The 25,074-nt window shown below is 44.2% G+C and overlaps 3 non-coding genes across 3 annotated transcripts; 1 reads left to right on the forward strand and 2 right to left on the reverse strand.

Annotated features, from left to right (window-relative positions):
- Positions 1-1,362: 1,362 nt before the first annotated feature.
- On the reverse strand, positions 1,363-1,435 carry trnat-ugu (transfer RNA threonine (anticodon UGU)). The gene has a single exon. It is a non-coding gene; the product is annotated as a tRNA-Thr (tRNA).
- Positions 1,436-5,956: 4,521 nt separating this feature from the next.
- On the reverse strand, positions 5,957-6,046 carry trnar-ucg (transfer RNA arginine (anticodon UCG)). The gene is given in 2 exon segments: positions 5,957-5,992; positions 6,010-6,046. It is a non-coding gene; the product is annotated as a tRNA-Arg (tRNA).
- Positions 6,047-8,207: 2,161 nt separating this feature from the next.
- trnai-uau (transfer RNA isoleucine (anticodon UAU)) lies at positions 8,208-8,302 on the forward strand. The gene is made up of 2 exons: positions 8,208-8,245; positions 8,267-8,302. It is a non-coding gene; the product is annotated as a tRNA-Ile (tRNA).
- Positions 8,303-25,074: the final 16,772 nt, after the last annotated feature.

A 25,074-nucleotide genomic window follows, 5' to 3' on the forward strand; every position in this document is an offset into this window, starting at 1 on the left:
TTCAAAAGCAAGGAGGTTATGATGAACCTTTATAAAGCAGTGGTTGAGCCACAACTAGAGTATTGTTTCTAGTTCTGGGCACCGCACATTCGGAAGGATGTGAAGGCCTTAGAGAGGTTGCAGAAGAGATTTACTGCAATGATTCTAGGGATGAGGGACTTCAGTTCCGTGCATAGACTGGAGAAGCTGGGGCTGTTCTCCATTGAGCCAGAAGTTTGAGAGGAGATTTGATCGAGGTATTCAACATCATGAAGGGTCCAGGCAGAGTAGATAGAGAGAAACTGTTCCCATTGGCGGAGGGATCAAGTACCAGAGGACATAGATTTAAGGTCATGGGCAAAAGAACCAAAGGCGACATGAGAAAAAAGTTTTTGACACAGCGATGGTTGTGATCTGTAATGCAGTGCCTGAGGGGGTGGTGGAGGCAGATTCACTTGTGGCTTTCAAAAGGGAATTGGATCAGTACTTGAAGGGGAAAAAATGCAGAGCTTCGAGTATAGAGCGGGGAAATGGGATTAGCTGGATTTCTCTTGCAGAGAGCCGGCACGGACTCGACGGGCCGAATGTACTCTTTCTGTGCTGGAACCATTCTATGACTCTATAATTCTAAGAGTGTTGTAGATAAGAACACACTGGAGAGCGCTGGCTCCGAATCTGCGGTTAATTCACTCCCTTCAGTTTGAAACACTCCGTTTTTCTTATATTGAGAAGAATCTTGTTGCTGGAACTGAAAAAACAATTTGAAATTTCACTTCCTGTCCGGTCTCGAGAATCAGGGGATGAAACTTTTGAAATTGTCGAATGTTTTCCTATTGAAGTGAAGTGAACCGTGTAAATCCGGTTAAACCGGCGGGTCGGAATCCCCTTAGATTTAGAATCCAGCTCTTCAATCCCTTCGCTAAAACAACTCTGGTTTAAGAATTAAAGTCGTTGACCAGAAGCGGTCCCGCGGTGTTGGTCTGTGTTTAATCTCCACCATGAATGTTTAGCTCTCCCCGAGAATCAGTTTGTCCAACGTCCTCACAGAAAGATTCGTTCCCTCCTGTCGACTTGATTTGGGAAAATACAGAATATCAGCGAACAGCTGAATTTTTATTCCGCAATTGATTTTTATTATTTAATGGAAATATAAAGGAGCAGGGGGCACTTTAACCTCACGGAGATGATTCGTTGCAATTGGAAACCCGTGGATGGGAATCTCTGGAACTAATTTAAATCGGCAGTCAACACAGAGAGGCTGGGAAGCAAAAACGAAGGGCTTCTGGAGGCTGCCAATGAGGAAGAGTAAACATTGATCTCGCTGCTCTCTGGAGCACAACGGGTGGAAAAATGGAAGCAAAGAAACAAACAACATGAACTTGAAGGCACCGCTGGGATTTGAACCCAGGATCCCCTGTTTACAAGACAGGTGCTTTAACCACTGAGCCACGGCGCCCACATTTGTGCAAATCTTTCCCAACGTTATGGTATTGATACCTTTGTCAAGCGACTTTGTTGAGCCTTCCCCTTCAGAGCGTCTGCGCAATAACATCGATCTTTTGTTCAACGGTCTCAGCCTGAGAAACCATGGATATCAGTCGTGACCTTCTCTTTGTTATCCCCTGTCAGCACATCTTATATCTAGTCCTATTCATCCTGTTTTAATCCCACACTCTCCCCAAACTATCTGGTCTTACCCTATTGCATTTCTGATCTCTTCCCACGAAATGTTGGTGAGTACTGTGTGTGATACACCCGGCCCTGACCTCCTCCTGTGGTTGACCTCCGACAACTACTGCACAATAGTTTAACGTGTGTTTGTTTTACGTTATGAAATGTGTATTCGCGCTAGTCTACCCGGTGTACCTATTCTCACACAAACGGCAATTTTGCTTCAGATCATTTTAATTTTAGAAAGTCTTACTGGATAAGACAAGTTGGACATTCAAAATTTGGTGAAGAGACGTTGATATTGTTCACTTGAAATAATTAGTGTACAACTCAATGATGCTGTACATCGGAATAGAAAGCGAGATTGAATGAACATGAAGCGTCTGAAAGGATGGCTGATCGGCTGTGGGTGGCAGCGAAGTTTCACATGGCTGCATGGTCAATTGCCAGCGTTTCGTTGAACTTCGGGTCTTATTTTCACTTTGAGGTTTTCACTGATTGATAAATGAGAAGTCCGGAGATCGGATCCCAGTTAAGTCCCACTCCGCTTCCATTTTAAGTGAAAAATCACCAATTGGCGTCACAGATTTTTTCATAGCTGCAGACGGCAGGAACGTATTTTTCCAAGAAAGATGGCAGTGATGGATAGAAGGAAGGAAGATGGGAGGGAGCAGAAATAAACTCGACTGAAAAGGAACAAAAGACTGAGCCTGAGAGTGAGATGGCAGGAGAGAAGCTGAGAGGCTGAAGTATGTGACTTTTCTCAGTCACTTCTTGCTGCCTCATAATTTCTTTACCTTCATTGTCCAATCGTAATTGGCTGCGGCGCGAATAATTGCGTAAATACAGCGAATTGGCGATCGCCGTTGACGGCAACCGTGGGCTGAGCGACGAAAACAACTTTTATCGTTTAACCGAGCCTTTCGGAGGAGCGGCGGAAATGTTCCAGAAATTATTGGGCAAATCACAAATTCCCGTATCTCACTTTCTGCAACATTTACCTATCGATAATGGCGCACGCTGTGAATGCATCATTTTGGCTCGAGGTCCCAGCAATTGCAGGATTATAATGATAACGAAATAATTCTGATCCGATAACAGTGAGACCTTGTTCCGCTCCGGGATCCAACAGCCTTTCTCTGTCCCTGCTCTGTCCACTTATCCCAGTTATCCACAGAGAAAATGGGACCGGTCCAGTATTGTAAAAAACTGGTGAAAGAGAAAATCTGTCTCCTTCACCCGGAGAGAACAAGCGTCGAACAGGGAACCAAAGCAAATGGCGGCAGAACACAGGCCTGGAGACCTCAGTGAATCAGCCGTCGGTGACATTAACCTCTCGATCAGGTCAATAAACACCAGACAGTTGTTTCTATCTCTCTGCCTGGTGCTGAATCCATATCTAAAAGGTCGTTCCTGAGGCAATTGCTGAAAGCAGAGGGAAACCAATCAGGAAGAAAACAGTGTCGGCGACCGAGACCAGACCGGGATCCCGAGCCACACGGGCTGGATCCAATCACTGAGCAGCTCATCGCTTCAACCACCTTCGCGCTTCCCCCTCGGATCAGTTTCACCGAAACCGCTTCCTGTTTCTTGGTCAAATTCAATCTGATCGAGCGGATCAAACATAAAAATCGAACTCATATTTCTCCAGTGGCGCAGTCGGCAAGATCTGGTTCCAGATCCTATTCCTGATTCTTCGAACACTAATCCCTGACTCGCCAGCACGGGATGCAAAGACAATTCTGATTGAACAGCAAAAACTGACGGTTTTCAATAAAGACCCGAGGACGAGATTTACTGCAGCGCTCACTGAAACCTGTGGGGAAACACCGTGGGATTTCAAGGATTCCTCAAAATATTAAGGTACCTGATTTCAGTGAACACTCGGGAATGTGCTCCCAATATTTCTGAGTGACTTGGATGAAGGAATAGAGAGTTGTATATCAAAGTTTGCAAATGACAGTAAGATCGGTGGCACAGTTACCTGTGTGGGTGGGATCAGGAAGTTACAAAGGGACAGAGACAGATTAAGTGACTCGCAAAACTGTGTTAAATGGAGTTTAATGTGGGGAAGTGTGAGGTAATTCACTTTGGATCCAATCAATCGGAAAATGGTCTATATGTCGAGAGATTAGGAACAGTGGAGGAGCAAAGGGATTTGTGTGTCCATGTACACAAATCACTAAAAACGATTGGACAATAAAAAAAGGTAATCAAAAAGGTTAAAGGGACTGGAATATAAAGAGGAGGAAGTTATGCTTCAGTTGTATGGAGCCTTGGTCAGACTAAATCTGGAGAACTGCGTTCAGTTCTTGGCACCGCCCCTCAGGAAGGAGTTATTGGCCTTGGAGGGGGTGCAGCGCAGATTCACCAGGTCTTACCTGGTCTTAAAGGGTTAAATTATGAGGACAGGTTGCATGAACTTGGATTGTATTCCCTTCAGTTTGAAAGGTTGATCTGATTGAGGTATTTAAAACGATAAAACGATTCGTAAGAGTAGATGCAGAGAAGTTATTTCCTCCGGTGATGGGGACGGGGCGGGACATAATTCAGAGCTCGGATTTTCACGGTGAAATCAGGAAGCACTTTATTACGTTGCACATACAGACGGCAATGTCGTTTCTTTCCTCATACATTCTGCAAAGTCTTACTTGATAATGAATGTCACGCATTGAAAACGATTTTGGTAAAGAAGGCCTGATCGCGTCGGCTTGAAATAGATAGTGTACAACATGGACTTGGATGGACAGGGCAGAATTTCAAAGTGTGCAGGTGACACGAAACTCGGCAATGTGATAAACAATTTAAAGGATAGTAACAGACTTCAGGACGACATAGGCAGAGTGATGAAATGGCCAGACACATGGCAGATGAAATTTAACGCAAAGAAGTGTGAAGTGATAAGTTTTGGCCTGAAGAATGAGGAGAGACAATATAAATCGAATGGTACAATTTTAAATCGGGTGCAGGAACACAGAGATATGGAGATCTATGTAAATAAATCTTTGAATGTGGCAGGACAAGTTGAGAAGGCTGTTAAATCAGCATATGGGATCATTGGCTTAGAGCCATAGAGTACAAAAGAAAGGAAGTTATGCTGAACCTTTATAAAACACTGGTTAGGCCTCAGCTGAAATATTGTATTCAATTATTGGCACCACACTCTCGGAAGGATATCAAGGCTTTAGAGAGGGTGCAGCAGATAATTACAAGAATGCTGATTTAAACCCAGGCTCCTGATCCAAACAGTGAATGGTCTTTTGGAGACACCGAGGGAGAACAGGAACAGAGAAGGAAACAAACTGCGGACTGGATTCCAATTGCGCTCGGGAGGTTATTGTTAACTAAAGACACCGTGGAATGGGTTAAACAGAAGAATTGTTGGGGATTTAAATGTTCGGGATTTAAACCCAGACTTTCTCCCATGTTCCCAAATAGCGATCGAATAATCGGGAGATGGTGAAATGCAGGAGATTCAGGAGGGACCGAAGTCCTTCAATCTCTGCAGCAGTTACTGGGAACCGAGCCATGGGTGGGATTCCAGTTCAAAACGGGAGACTCTTAACAATGAGAGAGATCGTGGGCTCAAATCTGGACCCGACCTCCCTCCAAATTTAATTTTTCGTCATGAAGAGCGGGCGGAGGAATTAAATTTAACAGAAAAAATGTACAGACTTGGTTCAAATCTAATAACTGGACAGGTTCAAGATTGTTAAAAAGTTTTGAAATTCGATTTCATCCTGATGGATAAAGTTAACCCTTTATGTTCCAGCTCCCTTTTCATTTGCTTTTCCCGTTAATCTTTCATTCGCTGTCAACCCCAGAGGCAGCACGGAAGGACAGAAAGGTTTATCTCCGATCCGTCCTCTCCACTCGACCATTATCTCATTACAGCAGGTGTAAAATTCCAATTGTCCCTCTACATTTAAACAAAATATAAACAATCCAGGGACACAGACTTAAAACACCGGTTTCGAATTGATAGTAATATCATTCAAGACCATTTTAATTGTACAAAACTTACGTACGGCCGCAACAAAATTTCAATACAATAACGACACGGATGGGATTCCGACCCACACGGTAAGAGCAGAATGGATTATTCGACCATTTCTGAATCCAAACAATAGAAACAAAGTAACTTTTGCACTATGCCCTGCCCGAGCACCCAGACCGACAATGTTGAATGTGTCGGGCCAACTTCTGCAAGGAAAGGAATTTATGGATTCCGTTCAATGAGGTCAGTCACTGTTCGAAACGGCCCGGTGTCAAACAGTAACGGCGCACGTTGGAAGGAATGTAAAAACGACCGCGGCAGGACTCGAACCTGCAATCTTCTGATAACATCGACGATTAATACCGAAGTCAGACGCCTTATCCATTAGGCTACGCGGCCGCTGCTACAAAATTTCAGCAAAAGATCTTAAACCAGGGCCAGGGGTGGTTAAGACTCTGCTTGGATCTTTCACTGACTTTCACTTTGTTGATGTTGTTCATTCATTGTTTTCTTTCTTGGAGCAAGTTGGCTCTCCTGTTTCCGACTAATCAGGAAACTGACAACTGAACTCCCGCTGGGTCTCCGAGAAACCTACAATCAGAATAAACAATGTTCAAATCTTTGATCAAAGTGTTTAGCCTCCAAATCGAATCTCTTTCGCACTCAGCCTGCAAAATAGAGAGAGGGGAAATAAAATAACAAGACAAATCGGTGAACGAAAAATGTACACGGAGAACAACACCGAGCGGAGAATGTGAACAGAATTTAATATCCAAGCCCGACGGGCCGAGTGGTCTCATCTCGTCTTGTAAAATACGAACAATCCCCAATTTTGCTGGGTGCGATTATTATATTCTGATTTTCTGTGTTTGGTTAATATAAACGCGGACCGGGTCCCGCACCACGGGGTAAACGGGTCAGATCCAGACCTGGCGCTCAGTGTTAATGTTAATATTGAGCACGGGATTCTATCCGTGTAATAATAAAATCGCGGGTTTCTTGCCATATATTCGACACATCCCCTTGCTGTGTGTTTAATCAGGGCAGGGAATGTTTTGCTATTTTAGTGATAATCATTTTTCAGGGAATTAGTAAACTCGTCTCGAAACATGAGATTTCCAGTTTCTATTTCGCTAAATGGAGTTGAGGTGCAGATCAGCGATGAGCTGCTGTGACTCCGCCGCGCCGGTTTAACCGGAATTAGAAGTTTCAGTGAAGTGAAGTGAACCGTCTCAATCCGGTTTATTTCTTTATTTATAACATTTTATATTTTGAGTGACAGATTTATCTAAAACTCTTTGAGAGTTCAGTTGTCAGTTTTCTGATCAGTTGGAATCTGAAGAAAAGAAAAATAAGGAAAGAAAAACATTACAAAGGTCAAAACTCGAACTGATACAATCACCTTGTCTCCGTCTTAAAAGATGATTCGTTCTTCCCGGAGACCAGTTCAATATTTATCCCTTCAGCAACATCAATATAATGCATTGTTTGGTCATGAATCTGAGTTGGTTCCAGGCCTGGAGAGGGCATGCGCCAAGGGTCTCTGTTGACGCTGAGAGACCATGGTGCAAGATTTGGATAGATGGAGGAACATCCAATAACCGCAGAGTGAGGGGTGATGGAGGGGGTGGGAAAGAGGCCCTCCAGACATACATCCAAAGGCAGCGGGAGGCAGCGGGGGCGGAAGTCAATGCCAGGCGCACAGGAGCATGGACTTGGATGCAGTGCAGGAAGAAGTTCAATGCTCTTACATGAGTCGTTAAGGCGAGTGAGGTCAGCTCTCAAGTGGCCTCGCCTACCAACTGCACCACGCAATACACCCCCCATCCCCCACATACCAACAAACTCTTTCCATCGGTACTCAACTCTTCTAACCAGAGGCTTCCTTTCACCCTTACACATGACCACTGTTTTGAGCCGCCCACCCACATATCACAGGTCATACACACTGGCAGCTATCCAAGCATGACAGGCAAATCACACAGACACACATCCCGTTTTCTTGCAGGAGAAGGTGGCGCATATCAGTAAGCAGCAAGTGGCAGTGGCATTTAGCCAGTCGAGCCTGTTCCGCCATTCAATTAGATCATGGTGAACCTGCGACTTAACTCCATATACCCGCCTTTGCCACATATCCCTTCATACCCTTCGTTCACAGAAATCTATTAATCTCAGATTTAACATTCACAAATGAGCTTGCATCAACTACGGTCAGCAGAAGAGCGTTCAAAACGTCTTCCACCCTTTGCGTGCAGAATCCGAGGTTAAGTGGACGCAACACACCTGGAGAAAAGAAAATGTCTCAAGATGTTGTGCAGATTGAAGCTGGATATGAATTGATCCCAATTCAGCGATGTCATGAATGCAGAATGAAAATGCTCCTGCACTGGTCGGTAATGGAACGCTCGCTTCCTGTGCGGCAGGCAAGAATTCGACCACCAAAACATCCATGGTCGAACTGCAGTTGGCTGCATTTGTCCAATTGGAAACATGGTGGAAAGAACATACAGTCTCACAGGCCGGAAATGAGAGTGTTTGATGAGACTGCTCGTCATACGTGACTCCAGTGGCGCAATCGGTCAGCGCGCGGTACTTATATGATAATATCAGGCTTGAGAAATGCCGAGGTTGTGAGTTTGAGCCTCACCTGGAGCACTTTGAACTTTTGCTTCTGAATACTTACACCCGAGTTCAAGGCACAGCTGGTCTGTTCCTTGAAGCATCTCCTTCTTCGTGTTCCCATGTGGGCACTTGGTGTCCTCTGGCCCGCCGTATTGCAAAGCAGATGTGAGTTTAGATGTTCATCGGCAGGAGAGGGGGCGATTGGCGACAGCGTGAAATGACAAAGGAGGCGGCACGAGATCTTTAAATCTGAAGAACCGAAGACACAATTCTTCTCTTCCTGAAACAAACATTCTTCTGTTTGAAGTGTCGTGTAGGAATATGGGGATCGGGCGGGAAAATCGATTCGAGGTCGAAGATCAGCCATGATCTTGTTGAATGGTGGAGCAAGTTCGAGGGGCCGAAAGGCCGATTCCTGCTCCTATTTCTTATGTTCTTATAAAACAGCTGACCCGCTTTTCGTTGCTTGGCTGTTTGTTTTCCAATATCCACCCCCCCCCGCCCCCGCCCCCCCCCCGCCCCCGCCACCCCCGCCTATTGCTTGATCCAGTTTGTTGTTCCAACTTTCACATTCAACTTGTTTCACTTCCTGGTCATGTGATAAAAATAGCGGAGTGCAGAAGGTTCAGAGCCCGCAGGAAGACAAACGTTGGAAGGAATGAAAGCAGCGATTTTGCTTCGCCACCAATGACGAAATGCTCACTTTTTCCTTATTTTTCGTTGTTTTCTCTTGGAGCAACCCTTTGGGAAAGTGAAGCGAACTTCAGTGACTGTAATGTCACCAGGGGTTCTGGCTCACAAGATGAAATTGGAGACATCGGCATCTGAGAGGCTGAAAGGGTTCACATCGTTCCCGAGATTCGGTAAGAGGCAGCACGGATTGATTTGTAGCGCTGAATGTCTCTGCATTCTACCGCCCACGGAGATGATGCTGGAAGTGTCTGCAAGGAGTGGGTAGCGGTTAAAAGGTATGTAATTTATTGGAACAAAGAAATCAGATCAGCCCAACTAAACTCAGTGTTCACCATCCAATTGACAAGCTACAGATAACTGCACCAATCCAAACATTTCCAGATAATTATGGACGAGACTTACTTGAAGCAGTTTAGACATTAAGCAATATCTGTACAAACAAGGGACGGGTGGTGTGAACGGGCAATCTGTGGTCTTTCTAACTGATCATCTACTGGCCAAATGTTTCTGGTAAAAATGTTGATCAGAGAAGAACAAAGCCCTTTTCTGAGAATGCTCACCAAAGTTCAACATATTGACAACACATCGCAGGCATCGTCTCTCCCGCAGTTGTTGTTCCGCTGGAAAGGCAGAACTTGCCAACTGTTGTAAAACTAACAACCTGAGTCGGGACTTAAATCCTCGACCCGAAGTTCACTACTTCGCTTAAAGTTCTGATGCTCTACCGACTGAACTATCCAGGGTCGCTATTCGTGAGTTTGCATCATACAGATTCATGGTCGGTCTCTGAATTTTCCATTGTGGGCGTCGAACTCGGGTGAGGGTCCGTTTTATAAAATTCTCAGTAACGTTTTGAGGAGAATCCTTGTTTGTGTTGAACCTGATGTAAGAAACATGGAGAGAAAACTCGTGAGTTTACAATTTTTCTTGTTTGTGCCAAATGTCCTGTCATTCGTTAACACCAATTAAATAAAAACTTTACCCAGTGGCTCAAAAGCTAAACTTGTCCCACACCGGAGCTGGAAAAGGTCTCTCGACCTGTCAGCGGATCAACAACTGAAAGCGGAATAATTCCACCCGTTACTCAGTGACACCGGGAAACACATTTACCTTCGGAATTTTCCTACACGACACTTCAAACAGAAGAATGTCTGTTTCACGAAAAGAAGAATCGTGTGTTCGGATCTTCAGATTTGAAGATCTCGTGCCGCCTCCTTTGCCATTTCATGCTGTCGCCAATCGCCCCCTCTCCCGCCTATTAACAAATAAACTCACACCTGCTATTGCAATACGGCCGGCCAGAGGACCCGAAGTGCCCACATGAGAACAATAAGAAGGAGATACTTCATGGAACAAAGCAGCTGTCCCTTGAACTCCGGTGGAAATGTTCATGAAGCAAAAAGTTAAACTGCTCCAGGTGAAGCTCGAACTCACAACCTCGGCATTTCCCGAGCCTGACACTGTTATATTAGTCCTGCGCGCTAACCGATTGCGCCACTGGAGCGAGGCACAATTGACGCTCCCATCAAATACTCTCATTTCCGACCGGTGATACTGTATGATCTTTCAGATCGGTTTCCAAGAGGACACATGTCGCCAACTGCCATTCGGCCGTGTGCAAATCACGACTTGAGTATATCAACACAGGGAGTAGCGATTGGGTTTATATTGGGTCATTGTTTAAGTTATGGGCTGTTCAAAGTTTATGTAACAGTAATTATCATAATTATTTCCAGCTCCTCCTGCTCACTGGTGCTCGGTGCTTCACCCTGTGAGATACCCTCAGTCTCACTATATACATCCTCTCGAGACGGTGCACCTGGGCTGGTGATGGAAACGGTGAACCAGGTGCAGCAATAGATGCTTCGGAGTTACCAGGGTAACTGACATACCCTGACTTCTTGAAATGGTGGGAGAGCTTACAATTAACAACAACTTGCATTTATATCGCGCCTTTAACATAATAAAATGTCCCACTGCGCTTTACAGCAGCGTCATCAGGTAAAATTTGACACAGATCCAAAAAAGGAGATATTCGGACAGGTGACCGAAAACTTTGTCAAAAAAGGTCGGTTTGAAGGAGCGTCAGAAAGGAGGAGAGAGAGGCGGAGGGGTTTAAGTCGGGTTTTCCAGAGTATGGGCCGAGGGAGCTGAAGGCAAGACCGCCAATGGTGGAGCGATTAAAATCAGGAATGCACAAGAGGCCATAATTTGAGGAACTCAGTGATCTTGGAGGGTTGTAGGGCTGTGGGACGTTACAGCGATAGGGAGAGGCGAGGCCACGGAGGGATCTGAACACAACGATGAGAATTTTAAAATCGAGGCATTGGCGGACCGGAAGCCAATGTGGATGAGCGAGCACAGGGGTGATGGACAGTTTCAAAGCTAAGTAACGTGTGCAGGATCGGAGGGACAGTGTGACTCGGGAGATTGGGCCTGGGGCAGTGAGAACATCTCTTGAGCATTAAGATTTTCAGCAGCTGAGAGAGGCAGGGAGATGAGATCTATGTGTCTATTTATCCTGGCATCTGCAAAATTCATCGTCTGTCAATGCCGAACATCTTTCTTCCCCTCTCCCTGCTTTCCTGGTAAAGATTTATTTTTCAGCCGCAGTATTTGCTTCGAACATCTAATTCCCCAGCATCTGGAGGAAAAGAGGAAGCTGGAGGAAAATAACAGAGAGAAACAGAAGGAGATGGCAGGTGAAACTGGCAGAAAATGTGAGTGTCACTTGCTTCAAATGAGGCCTGAGAGGCCGGCGTTGCCTTGCACCTTTCCAAGGAGATGCATTGATCAGCTGGGTGGGTTTTTGAAATGGACACAGTTACACCAGCAGCTTGCGATAGTATTTCCCCTCACTGTCCATTCCATGTTCATGCCTCCCCGCACTTGGTGATTTCATTCTCTGAACAAGTATTTCGTGTTCTTGCAGTAAATGTCATTTTGTTTGAGCAGCTTGTCTGCGGCGAAAGTGACCTAAATTTCAAAGGGAGAAGCAGGAAGGGCAGCGTTGGTCGGCTTGCTTGAAGGAAAATTGCAGCAGTTTCCCTGGTTAGGATTCGAATGCAGGTCAGGTTCGTTTTCTGGAAGGAACAAATCAACAACGCCGTAAAACCCATCCAGCCGAATGCATCAAAAACAGTTCCGTCTTTGTAAAGGACTGAACGTCAGGACTGGGATTGGAACCAACGGCTCCACGTGACGTGAACGCAGCGCCTCAGACTCCCGACTCCTGGCTGCATGTGGTCACATTCTCTCATTTCTAGATTAAAACCCAAATACATTTTCACTCATTCCGGACTTCGTTAAATGTTTCCGGTCGGCTGAGTGACTGGGATACAATCTCCCCAAAATTTCCTGCCCATGTGCTCGGTGCATGGGGAGGTTTGACCGGACCGTGGCATCTTGTTTCCCAGGGAGGGGCAGGAATGCGAGGCTGCATTGGCTGCTTTCGACCGGCAGTGGGTGATTGAAGAGAGCGGGGCCGGACAGGCGGCCTCAATGTTGCTGCTTGTCGCGGCTTCACTCACTCCGGGAGCTGGGGAACAGCGAAAATCTGATGGCTTTGTTGCCGCTGATGAAATGCGGTTAAAACCTATTGTTATTAACAAAGGCATCGCTGCAGGTTCCATTAATGATCTCTCACAAATCAACTGAATGTGCAGCTTTGAGAGGGGTTTTCGACATCGTCAGGGCAAGGATTGGGAGTGAGGGAGAGACACTGCCGGTATCTGTGTGATGTTTGTCTGAGTAGAACTGTACAGAGAAAGAAAGAATACACCGAGGCTGTGAGATATTGTATTTTATTCATATTTAACCTCAACATGAATTCTTTAACTTTTGAAATTTTGCGTCTTTAATGAGTAATGTTTTCAAAATAATTCAACGCAATTTCAAACCAGGGCCTTTTGGTGTATTCGGCGAGAGTGCTAAACATTACACTACGGAAACTCAGCTCTGTAAATTACTATAGGAACAACTGAGAAGAGGACAGCGGTCAACAAATGTTTTCAGTGCGGGAGGCGGATTCGATTCTCGTTTCAGAGAATTCACTTTTTACAAAACAGTTTACTGTATTAATTACGAGAACCACAGCAAACTCTTCAAAGAAGATGAATAGTTATTCTATTCGCCATTAATCAACCGATAACTTTGTGCTTCAGACTGAAGGGAATCCGAACATGTTTACCGAGTCAGTCAAAGCTTAAATAAGTTTTTGTGTTTTGCATGTGTTGAATTGTTAAATTGCCCACCTCACTAAAACACAACGGTAACTACTGCTCCACTCTATCATATAACCCTAAATAGTGCCGCCTCATTAAAGAACCTTAACTAGTGTCCCCCACTATTGTACAACCTCAAGTGTGTATATACAAGGTGTGAGTGTGTCTATTTATCCTGCAACCACACCATGTGCCGCCTCAATTTAAAAAAAAACCTTAACTAATACCACCCCTGCTCTCTGCCACTATTTTTAAACTCAAGTGTGCATATACAAAGTGTGAGTGTGTTTTTTTGACTGTGACATTTAAGTAATAGTAGCCTCCAATCCCTCCGTGTCTATGGAAAGTATGTTAGTGACGAAAGTCGAATCACGCCCTGACAATACTGGAGCATCCCTGTCCGGGCTCAGGCCACTCGACCACGCTCTATGCCAGTATTGTTCAGTAGAAATTGCTGACTAACCGCAGGTGTGGCTATGGTGATATCGTTTTATCCACAGGAACGGATTTTAATAGAAAACATCTCACACACAATACAGGGAAATGGACTTCACATGTGTGTATTTCATAACATCTTTCACCATTCAGTAACCAAGGAAGTAAAACACTCACAAACGACGGAACAACACTCGCACACTCTGCTTTTCATCTTATCATTTTACCAACAACAGAAAAAGGTTAAAGTTCACATGCAAACCGCATGCGAATATGAGTATTGAGATCACAGGTTGTGTTAATTATTCATTTTTATTCAGTGGCCAAGGTATTGGACAACACTGGTCTATGTCACAATGAAATGATTGCACGGACCGTGTTCTGCTGAGCCCCAGGACAACACATTCTTACAACAAATGAAAAGAAACCTGCCGTGGACGGATGGCGGACTGGTTTTCTGGAAAGAACAAATCAACTGGGCACACAAATCGCCTGCAGCCGAAAGAAGGCAAAATCGTTTTGTGTTTGTGAAGCTCGAAAGTGGGACTCGAACCCACGCTTTCAGAAGAAACTGTGATTCTAAACACAGCGCCTTAGACCGCTCGGCCACCCTAACTTTAGTGACCGTGATTTTCCCAAAGAGGCCCAGTGACCGTTTCACTCTGGTTCTCGTTAATTCCTGGATGCAGACCTCGTGACCAGGATACCAGTTCCCCAGATTTCCCTGTGCCTGTGCTCGGTGCATGAGGAGGTTTGGTTGCGCGGTGGATTATTGTTTCCCGGGGAGGGGCAGCAACGCGCGGTTTGAGATTGGATTCGGAGCTTTCCGTCCGCAGCGGTTGATTGGAGCAAGAAAGGCCGGACAGGCGGCCTGAATGTTGCTGCTGTCGTGGCCTCACTCACTCAGGGAGCTGAGAAACAGCGAGAAAGTGATCGGTTTGTTACTGCATCCGAAATGCGGCTTAGAACTGTAATTATTAACGGATCCTTTAATGATCGCTCAGAAATCAACTGAAACCTGTCGGAATGTGAATATCATTTTACTTTTCCAAAATAATTGGAACGACATTCATTGTGGAAACAGGGAAAGAGTCTGGTGTCGCTCACTGCAGAAATATCCATGTCACAGCGAGCCAGCTCTCTTGCAACAAGTGAGTCCTCCCTTCAGACCTTGTCTGTCAAGAGGAATTCTGATTTCCGTGAAGCCAATCTCGGTTTTTCTGGCAAAATACTGCGGATGATGGAAATCTGAAATAAAAACCGAAAATTCGTCAGGGCATCTGACGAATGGTATTCGACCTGAAATATTCACTCTGTTTCTTTCTCCACGGATGCCGCCTCACTTGCTGACCTGTACAGCATTTTCTGTTTTTATTTCTTTTTTTTATATATATTGTTCCTGCACGTGCTATTGGACCGCTGGGTAAATGGTAGAGTATCTGCCGTGCTCAGCTGGGAATGTTTCCGGCCCATTTTATTGCACCAAGACACACATTAGAAACCGGGAAAGGCGAGACCATGAAAGTTCGGGTAAAAGTTACCCCATCGCTCCTGGATGGACTCGAAACACCAACTTTTAATAATGAAATAAGCAAACGCGATAACCGATTTCGCTACAGACAGATCATGAGCAACACTTCGCCTTTAATTCACTGAGTTAAAGCTTCAGATTGCAGCGAACAATATAACAGCTTTTTATTATCAGTTTCCTTTTCCACAATAAAGGGGGTGAATCTTGACCGAGTGAAAATCTGTGCTGTATTATTTCTGAATATCAAACTCCCCATGCCATTAAACACCTGAAGTTTGGAAGACTCAGTCCCCCAGTGATAGAGTGGATTGATTTTTCCAGCTGTGATTCTCCATCCTCTATTTCAGTCATGGTCAGGTTTGCTGAAAATGAGATGAGTTGAAATGAGCGTGTTCGATGGGCCGGTCAGTAACACTACACGTCATCTACAAAGTTGTCCCTTGCACTTACAGTGAAGCGAACGGAAACATTCCCAGCTGAGCACGGCTGATATTCCACCATTTACCGAGCGGTCCAAGAGCAGGCGCAGGAATAATATATAAAAAACCGAAATAAAACAGAAAATGCTGGAAAAGCTCAACAAGTGAGGCGGCATCTGTGGAGACAGAAACAGAGTTAACGTTTCAGGTCGAAGACCCTTCGTCAGAAGCCCAGACGAATTTTCTGTTTTTATTTCAGATTTCCATCATCCGCAGTATTTTGCTGCAAAAATCCGAGATTGACATCACGGAAATCAGAATTCGTCTTGACAGACAACGTCTGAAACGTGTACTCATTGGTTGCAGGAGAGCTGGCTCCCTGTCACATGGATATTTCTGTAGCGAATGACAACAGGCTGTTTCCATGTAGAATCATAGAATCATAGAAAGGTTGCAGCACGGAAGGAGGCCATTCGGCCCGTAGAGTCCGCGCCGACTCAAGGCAAGAGCAAACCAGCTCGTCCCGCTCTACCCCGTCGTCCTGCAATTTTTTCATTTCAAGTACTTATCCAGTTCCCTTTCGAAGGCTATGATTGAATCTGCCTCCACCAGCCCCTCGGGCAGTCCATTCCAGATCCTATCCACTTGCTGTTCAAAAAAGTTTTTCCTCATGTCACCTTTGGTACTTTTGCCAATCAACTGAAATTTTTGACCTCTGGTTCTTGAAACTTCAGCCAATGGGAACAGTTACTCTCTAATTAATCTGTCTGGATCCTTCTTGATTTTGAATACCTCAAACACATCTCCTTGCAACCTTCTCTGTTCCAAGGAGAACAACCGAAGCTTCTCCTGTCAATCCACGTAACTAAAGTCCCTCATCTCTGGAACCATTCTAATAATTCTCGTCTGCACCCACTCTAAGGCCTTTACATCTTTCCGAAAGCGTGGTGTCCAAAACGAAACACAATACTCCAGTTGTGGTCGAACTAGTGTTTTATAAAGGTTAGTCATGACTTCCATACTTTTCCAATCTAAGCCCCTATTTATAAATCCCAGGATCCCGTATGCTTTTTACCCGTTTTCCAAACCTGTCCTGCCACCTTCAACGACTCATGCACAAGTCTCTCTGTTCCCTTTTAGAGTTGTGCCCTTTAGTTTATATTGACATGGTGTTTCCACAATGAATGTCGCTCCCTTTATATTGGAAAAATTAAATTAAATAGCGATACAGCAACAACCCATCAGTTTCTCGCTGTTCCCCAGTTCCCTGAGTGAGTGAGGCCGCGACAAATCACAACATTCAGACCGCCTGTCTGGCCCCGCACTCTTCAATCACCCGCTGCCGACGGAAAGCAGCGAATTCAGTCTCAGACCGCGAATTGCTGCCTCTCCATGGGAAACAAGATATCACAGCCCGACCGAACATCCCAATGTACCGTGCACAGGTACAGGGAAATCAGGGGAGCTTGTATCTCGGTCACACGGCGTCCCAGCAGGATTTACCGAGAAACAGAGAGTGAACCTGTCACTGGGACTCAGTGTGAAAATCAGGGTCAGTAATTTACAGAGTTTGGAGTCAGAATGGCCGAGCGGCCTAAGGCATTGTGTTTCGATTTTATTTCTCCTGTTGGTCTCTGTTCGAATTTCACTTCTGACGTTTAGTTCTTTACATGTACCGAACTATTTTTTGTTCCTTCGTCTGGAGGTATTTTTTCTGCCCTGTTGATTTGCTCCTTCCAGAAAACCAACTCGAAAATCAATCGGACATCCGTCCACGGCAGGTTTATTTTGATTTGTTGTAAGAATGTATAGTGTTGGGGTTCAGCAGAACACGGCCCGTGCAATCAATCTATCGTGGCATCGACCAGTGTCGTTCAATACCGTTGCAACTGGGCTCTTATGGCCAAATGGGAATTCAGATGTGGCTAATTACAATTGAAATTATTAAATTGAAAAATGAGTAATGAAAACAGTCTTTGGGCCTGTGATCTCAATACTCATATTCGCATGCGGTTTGCATGTGAACTTTAACCTTTTTGTGTTGTTGGTAAAATGATAAGATGAAAAGCAGAGTGTGCGAGTGTTGTTTCGTCGTTGTGAGTGTTTTACTTCCTTGGTTACTGAATGGTGAAAGATGTTCTGAAATACACGCATGTGAAGTCCATTTCCTTGTATTGTGTGTGGGGGATGTTTCCACTAAATCCGTTCATGTGGATAAAACGGTGTCTCCACAGTCACACCTGCGGTTAGTCAGCATTTTCCATTGGACAACACTGGACGAGAGCGCGGTCGAGTTGCCTGAGCCCGGACATTGATGCTCCAATATTGTCAGGGCACGATTCGACTTTCGTCACTAACAAACTTTCCAGAGACATGGAGGGATTGGAGGCTGCTATTTCAAAAATATCACAGTCAAACAAACACACTCACACTTTGTTTATACACACCTGAGGTTGTTCAATAGTGGCGTAGAGGGGGATCGTATTAGTTAAGGTTTTTCAATTGAGGCGGCACTTGGTGTGGTTGCAAGATAGAATGGGGGCAATAGTTACCGTTGTGTTTAGTGAGGTGGAGAATTTAAATTCTTTCTAGATTCCTGTTGACATAAGCACGGAACATTTTTAACCAAGTCCCAAAATACCGTCTGTATAATGAGAATGGATGACAATCAACATGGGCAAAACACAAAAAACATATTACATTTTTGACGGCAACTCGCTAACCATGTTAGGATTTCCGGCAATCTGATACAGAACGTTACTGGTTGATGAATGGATTTGAATGATGCACCCGGGAGCGAGGATGGCCGCATGGTCTAAGGCCATGTGTTCAGATTGCGTGGGTTCGAATTCTGGTCGTGATGTTCAGTACTTCAGCATAGAATCATAGAATGGTAACAGCACGGGAGGAGGCCATTCAGCGCATCGAGTCAGTGCCGTCTCTCAGCAAGAGCAATCCAACTAGTCCCACTCCCCCGCCCTATCTCCGTAGCATTGCAATTATTTTCCATTCCCGTACTTATCCAATACCCTTTTGAAAGGCGCTATTGAATCTGCCTCCACCACCCCCTCAGGCAGTGCATTCCAGGTCACAACCATTCGCTGTGTAAAGATATTTTAAGAAAGCGTACGGGATCCTGGGTTTTATAAATACAGGCATAGAGTAGTAATGCAAAGAAGTTCTGATGAACTTTTATAAAACACTGCTTCGGCCACAACAGGAATATTCTGCCTTGGTCTCAGCACCGCACTTTATGAAGGATGTGAAGCCTCGCTGTGCAAAAAGTTCTTCCTCATGTCACCTTTGGTTATTTTACCAGTCACCTTAAATCTATGTCCTCTGGTTCATGACCCCTCCTCCAATAGAACACTTTCTGTCTATCTACTCTGTCCAGACCCGTCATGATTTGGAACACTTCGATCAAATCTCCTCTCAAACTTCTCTCCTATAAGGAGAACAACCCCAGCTTCTCCAGTCTATGCACGTCTCTGATGTCTCATATCCCTGGCATCATCCCAGTGAATCTCTTCTGTACCCTCCATAAGGCCTTCACATCCTTCCTGAAGTCCGGTGCCCAGAACTGGAAACAATACTCCAGTTGTGGCCGAACCAGTGTTTTACAAAACTTCATCATAACACCCTTGCTTTTGTACTGTGTGCCTCTTTTTATCAAGCCCAGGATCCCATATGCTTTCTTAACCGCTTTCTCAAACTGCCCTGCCACATTCAACGATTTGTGCACATATACTCCGAGATCTCTCTGTACCTGCACCCCTTTCAGTTCATACCCTTTAGTTTATATTGCCTCTCCTCGTGCTTCCAACCAAATATATCATTCCACACTTTTCTGCGTTGAACTTCATCTGCAGAGACGTTGAACAAATATGTTTTATCTGTCTTCACAGTAGAAGGCACAAAAGGTACCGGAAATAGTGGTGAACCAAGGGTCCAATGAGAGTGAGGAACTTAAAGTAATTAAGATTATAAAAGAAAAGGTACTGGATAAATTAATTGGACTAAAAGCGGACAAATCGCCTTGATATGATGGCTTACATCCTAGGGTTTTAAAAGAGATGGCTACAGAGATAGTGGATGCATTTGTTTTCATCTTCCAGAATTCCCTCGATTCAAAGGCAGCAAATGTAATCCCGCTTTTCAAGAAAGGAAGGAGAGAGAAAACAGGGAACGACAGGCCAGTTAGCCTGACATCAGTGGCAGCGAAAATGATAGAATCTATTATTGGGCTGTGATGAAAGGACACATAGAAACTCATAATGTGATTAGCCGGAGTCAACACGGTTTTATAAAAGGGAAATCGTATTTGACAAATCTATTAAAGGTTCGCGAGGGTCTAACCAGCAGGGCAGATAAGGGGGAACCAGTGGATGCAGCATGTTTGGATTTTATGAAGGCGTTTGATAAGGTGCATCAGTTGAGGTTGTCATACAAGATAAGGACCCGTGGTGTTGTGGGTAATATATTAGCATGGTTTGAGGATCGGCTGACAGACACAAAACACAGAATAAGAATAAACGGTTCATTTTCGGGTTGGCCGGTTTTAACTAGTGGGGTGCCGGAAGGATCAGTCCATGGCCCTCCTCTATTTACAATCTATAATAATGACTTAGATGAGACGACCTCGTGCAATGTAGCCAGGTTTGCTGACGGGACAAAGCTAGGTGGGAAAGTAAGCTGTGAGATTGACACATGGAGGATGCAAAGGGTTAAAGACAGTTGAAGTGATTGGGCAAATCGGCAGCAAATGAAGTATAATGTGAGGAAATGTGAAATCATCCACTTTGTAGGAAGAATAGAAAGGCAGAATATTCTTTAAAATTTGAGAGACTGGTAAATATTGATATTCAGAGGGATATGGGTGTCCTTATACACGAATCATAGAAAGTTAAAATGCAGGGACAGCAAGCAATAAGGAAAGCAAATGATATGTTATGCTTTATGGCATGTGGTTGGAGTATAAGTGTAAGGATATCTTGCTGCAATTAAAAAGCTCTTCAGTTCGACCACGCCTGTTTTACTGTGTGCGGTTTGGGCCTCCTTACCTAAGGAAGGACATACTTGTTTTAGATTCAGTGCAGCGAGGTTTCACTCGATTGATTAGTGGGATGAGAGGGTTGTCCTTTGAGGAGAAATTGTGTTGATTGGGCCTTTTTTCTCTGGAGTTATGAAGAATGAGAGGTGATCTCATTGAAACGCAAACAAAATTCTTCGAGGGCTTGACCGGGCAGATGCTGAGGGGTGGTTTCCCCAGGCTGGAGAGTCTAGAACAAGTGGTCATGGCCTCAGATTACGGGGTCGTTCATTTAGGATTGAGATGAGAAAAAAAATCTTCACCCACAGGATCGTGAATTTTTGGAATTCTCGACCCCAGAGCGCTGTGGAAGCTCAGTCGTTGAGTACAGTTAAAACTGAGGTCGATAGATTTTTGGACACGAAGCGAATCAAGTGATATGGGGATCGGGCGGGAAAGTGGAGTTGAGGTTGAAGATTTGCCGTGATCTGATTGAATGGTGGAGCAGGCTCGAGGGGCCGTATGACTTCATGCTGCTCCTACGTCTTATGTTCTTATGTATAGATGTACCGTGGAGAGTACACTTTCGGTCAGTCCCTATAATGTGATAGTCAGTCTCAGGGAACGCACAAATATTGAGAACGGGAGTAGTTAGTGTTTAAATATAACACTAGAAAACTTAGAAACTCTACCAATATTTACAAAGGCTACGTGTTCTTGCTACTAACTTATGAGAGGGTAAGGCAAAACTCTTATTTAAGGGGATTCACACACTACAACGGTTGCAAAGCGATCCAGACAATATTCCAATATTTACAAGTAGATCCATAGACTGCACTAAACGTTACTGGACGTGAAGAGACTGGAGTAATATTTACATGTGATCCAGAAACTGTTAGTATTTGGAGAATGATGCAGAGTTTGTGCCAATATTCATGGGGAGTATCCAAAGATGTTTCAATAATAATGGGAAATCATGAGATGGCCCAATAATTTTAGAATTTTCCAGAGCCTTTATCGTTGTATGTAGGAATATTTGCAGGGAAACCCATAGACTGTGCGAATATATTCAGTACAATCCAAAAATTGTACCGTTACTTAAAGGTAAACTCAGAGACTGTACCAATATTTCCAAGATAATCCATTGACTTAACAATATTGACGGGTTATCCAGAGATTACACCAATATTGGCAGGGTGGTCTTCAAGCTGACTGGTAAATGATTCAGTTTCTGTCTCTGAGTGTAAACCCAACCCTTTAGAAATGGTTAGAAACTAACTGAAATTAATTAATAAATCACGTTCAGAAATAATCTGCAATCTTTAATTGAAGCTGCTCTCGCTTCACACCGATGCTATCAGATTGCGGGTCTCATAGTTTCTGTTCTTCCAAATGTTAATTTAAATAATGTGCTGAGCTTTTAGATTTATAACTGTGAAATATTTGGATAAATATATGTTGTGATATAAAATGTATTGGGTTGAAAGGCGTTAACTGAACCTGTTTATTCAGTGACTGTACTTCAATCAGCCTCCACGGGCCCTAATTGTTTCACTAGAGAGTTTCCCTTTGCTATAAATAAGGTGCTCCTTGCAATGTGTTATCCCATATTGTCAGGTAAAGGACCAACTCCGGCCTTAACAGGGATCAGCGGCTCGACAGAGAGTGGGAGAAAGCGTCTGAATCAGAGAACAATAAATTGGAAAGTGACAAGAATGGGCCATAATCTGAGGACAGTAGATTGGAACGTTACAACAATGGGTCATAATCTGGTTACAATCGATTGGAATGTTACAACAATGGGCAGGAGTTTCTCCTCGGAGTTTGATTATCTTTCTGCAAATTATGATAGACTAAGATTAGCTGTTCGGATATATTTGGCACTTCGGATTATTCAAAAGATTTACTATCCCATCCTCGCTGTTGCAGGTGTCCCTGGTAATATTCTTTATTATTAATTCCCTAAACCATGTTTAACTTTATTACTGTTCTTCTCATTTATTTCCCCTTACTTGCGGTTGTTGCTGCGCCTGGTAAGTCTCTATATCAAACTATCGATTCTATAATCCACGATTAACTGTACGCCTGTTCCTCTCATTTATTCCTTCAAATTCGCTGATGTTGGTGTTCCTGGTGAGTTCTATATCGAACTATTAATTATATGTCCCACGTTTCACTGTATTACATTTCTTGTGAGTTACCATCCCGTCCTTTCTGCAGTTAGTGTTCCTGGTTAATCTCCATATTCACCCATTAACTCGATAAAACAGGTTTCACTGTTTTATTATTCATGTCATTAATAATTCCCTCCTCGCTTCCATTGGTGTCCCTGGTAATCCTCTATATCCAATATCCAGCTTATTAATTCTCCAAGCCATGTTTCACTGTATTACTGTTCTTGTAAATTACAATCCCCTCCTCGCTGCTGTTGGTGTCCCTGTTAACTTCCATATCATCTATTAATTCTATAACACGTGTTTCACTGTGATACTGCTCTTGCCGTTTCCTGTCTACTACCCGCTGATGATGCTATTGTTGATAAGCCTCTATGTCCAGCTGTTAGTTTTGTAAACTACCTTTCACTGCATTACTGTTCTCGTAATTTACTGCCTCATCTTCACTTCTCCTGGAGCTCCTGCTAAGCATGTATATATATATTGGGGATTCGGGACGCAAGGTGTAACGACGATGTTTGCTGGTAAGTTTCTATATCTATATGCGATCTCTGGGAAGGAGATGTAATTACGGGGTCTCCTGGTAAATCTTCATATCTTCATGTGTTTCCAGGATGCGAGATGTAATTACGGTGTCTCCTGGTAAGTCTCGATATCTACATGTGTTTCCGGGATGCGAGATGTAATTACGGTGTCTCCTGGTCAGTTTCTATTTTTCATGTGTTTCCAGGATGCGAGATTTAATTACGGGGTCTCTTGGTAAGTCCGATATCTGCATGTGCTTCCAGGATGCGAGATGTAATTACGAGGTCTCGTGGTAAGTCTCTATATCTACATGTGTTTCCAGGATGCGAGATGTAATACGGGTTCTCCTGGTAAGTCTCTATATCCAGATGGGGTTGTCGCCATCGGAGATGTAATTACGGGGTTTCCTCGTAAACCTCTATATCTATATCGGTTTCAGGGTGTGAGGTAATTACGGGTTTTCCTTCTCAGTCTCCATCGCTAAATGATTTTTCCGGGATGGGAGATGTAATTCTGGGCTGTCCCCTTCAGTCTCTATATCTATCTGGGGTTTCCCCGATGGGAGATATAATTACGGAGGTCTTCTGCTGAGAAATTATATCTGTATATGGTTTCCAGGATGGAAACTAGGTCTCCTTGGATGTCTCTAAATCTGTATGGGGTATCAGGAATGGGAGTTATTATTACAGGATTTAGTGGTCTGTCCCTATATCTGTATGGGTTTTCCCTGATGGGAGATGTAATTACGGGGGCTCCACGTAAGTCTCTATATCAATATGGGTTTTCCGGGACGGGCGATCTAATTTTTGGGTCACCTCGTAAGACTCTGCACCTCTATGGGGTTTCTGGAATGCGAGATAAAATGACGGGATTCTGCTGCTAATTCTGAATATCTATGTGGGGTTTCTGGGGTGTTGGATGCAATTACAGGCCTCTCCTGATAAGTCTTGATATTGATATGGGGTTTCCGGGATGGGTGATCTAATTACGGGCACTCTTCTTAGGTCTTTATATCTTTAAGCAGTCTCTGGGATGGTTGATGTAATTGCGGAGGTGTCCTGCTAAGTCTTTATATCTCTGTGGGGTTCCAGAATGGGAGATGTAATTCCGATATCTACTGGCATGTCCCTTTATCTATATGGGTTTTCTTCGATGGGAGATGTAATTACGGGAACTCCTGCTAATTCTCTGAAATTTATATGGATCTTCTGGGATGGTAAATGTAATGACATGGTCTCCTGGTAAGTTTCTATATCGATATAGGGTTTCTGGGATAGAAGAGAAATTACTGGGTCTCCTGGTAAGTCTCCATATCGATATGGGGTTTCTGGGAAGGGCGACATAATTGCGGGGTCTCCTGGTAAGTATTTATACCCATATGGGGTTTCCGGGATAGAAAATATAATTACAGGGTCTCCTGGTAAGTCTCTAAATCTATATGGGTTTTTTCGGGATGGAATTTTTAATCAGAGGGTCTCTTGGTAAGCCTCGATAGAGATATGGTGTTTCCGGGATGGAAGATATAATTACGGAGTCTCCTGGTAAGTCGTTAGATCGATATGGGGTTTTCCGTGATGGAAGATATAATTGCAGGGTCTCCTGCATCGCCTCTATTACTATATGGGGTTTCGAGGATGGGAGATGTGTTTCCGCAGGTCTTCTGGTTGTGAGATTTAATGCAACATGGGTCCCTGGGAGTTTAGCTGTATGATCGGGAGCCTGAGTGTGATGTTGTTTTAAGCGGGCCCTTGGGGTGTGTTAGTATTTAAAGTGGGT

Source organism: Heptranchias perlo, unplaced genomic scaffold, assembly GCF_035084215.1.
Source record: "Heptranchias perlo isolate sHepPer1 unplaced genomic scaffold, sHepPer1.hap1 HAP1_SCAFFOLD_54, whole genome shotgun sequence".
Taxonomy (NCBI): domain Eukaryota; kingdom Metazoa; phylum Chordata; class Chondrichthyes; order Hexanchiformes; family Hexanchidae; genus Heptranchias; species Heptranchias perlo.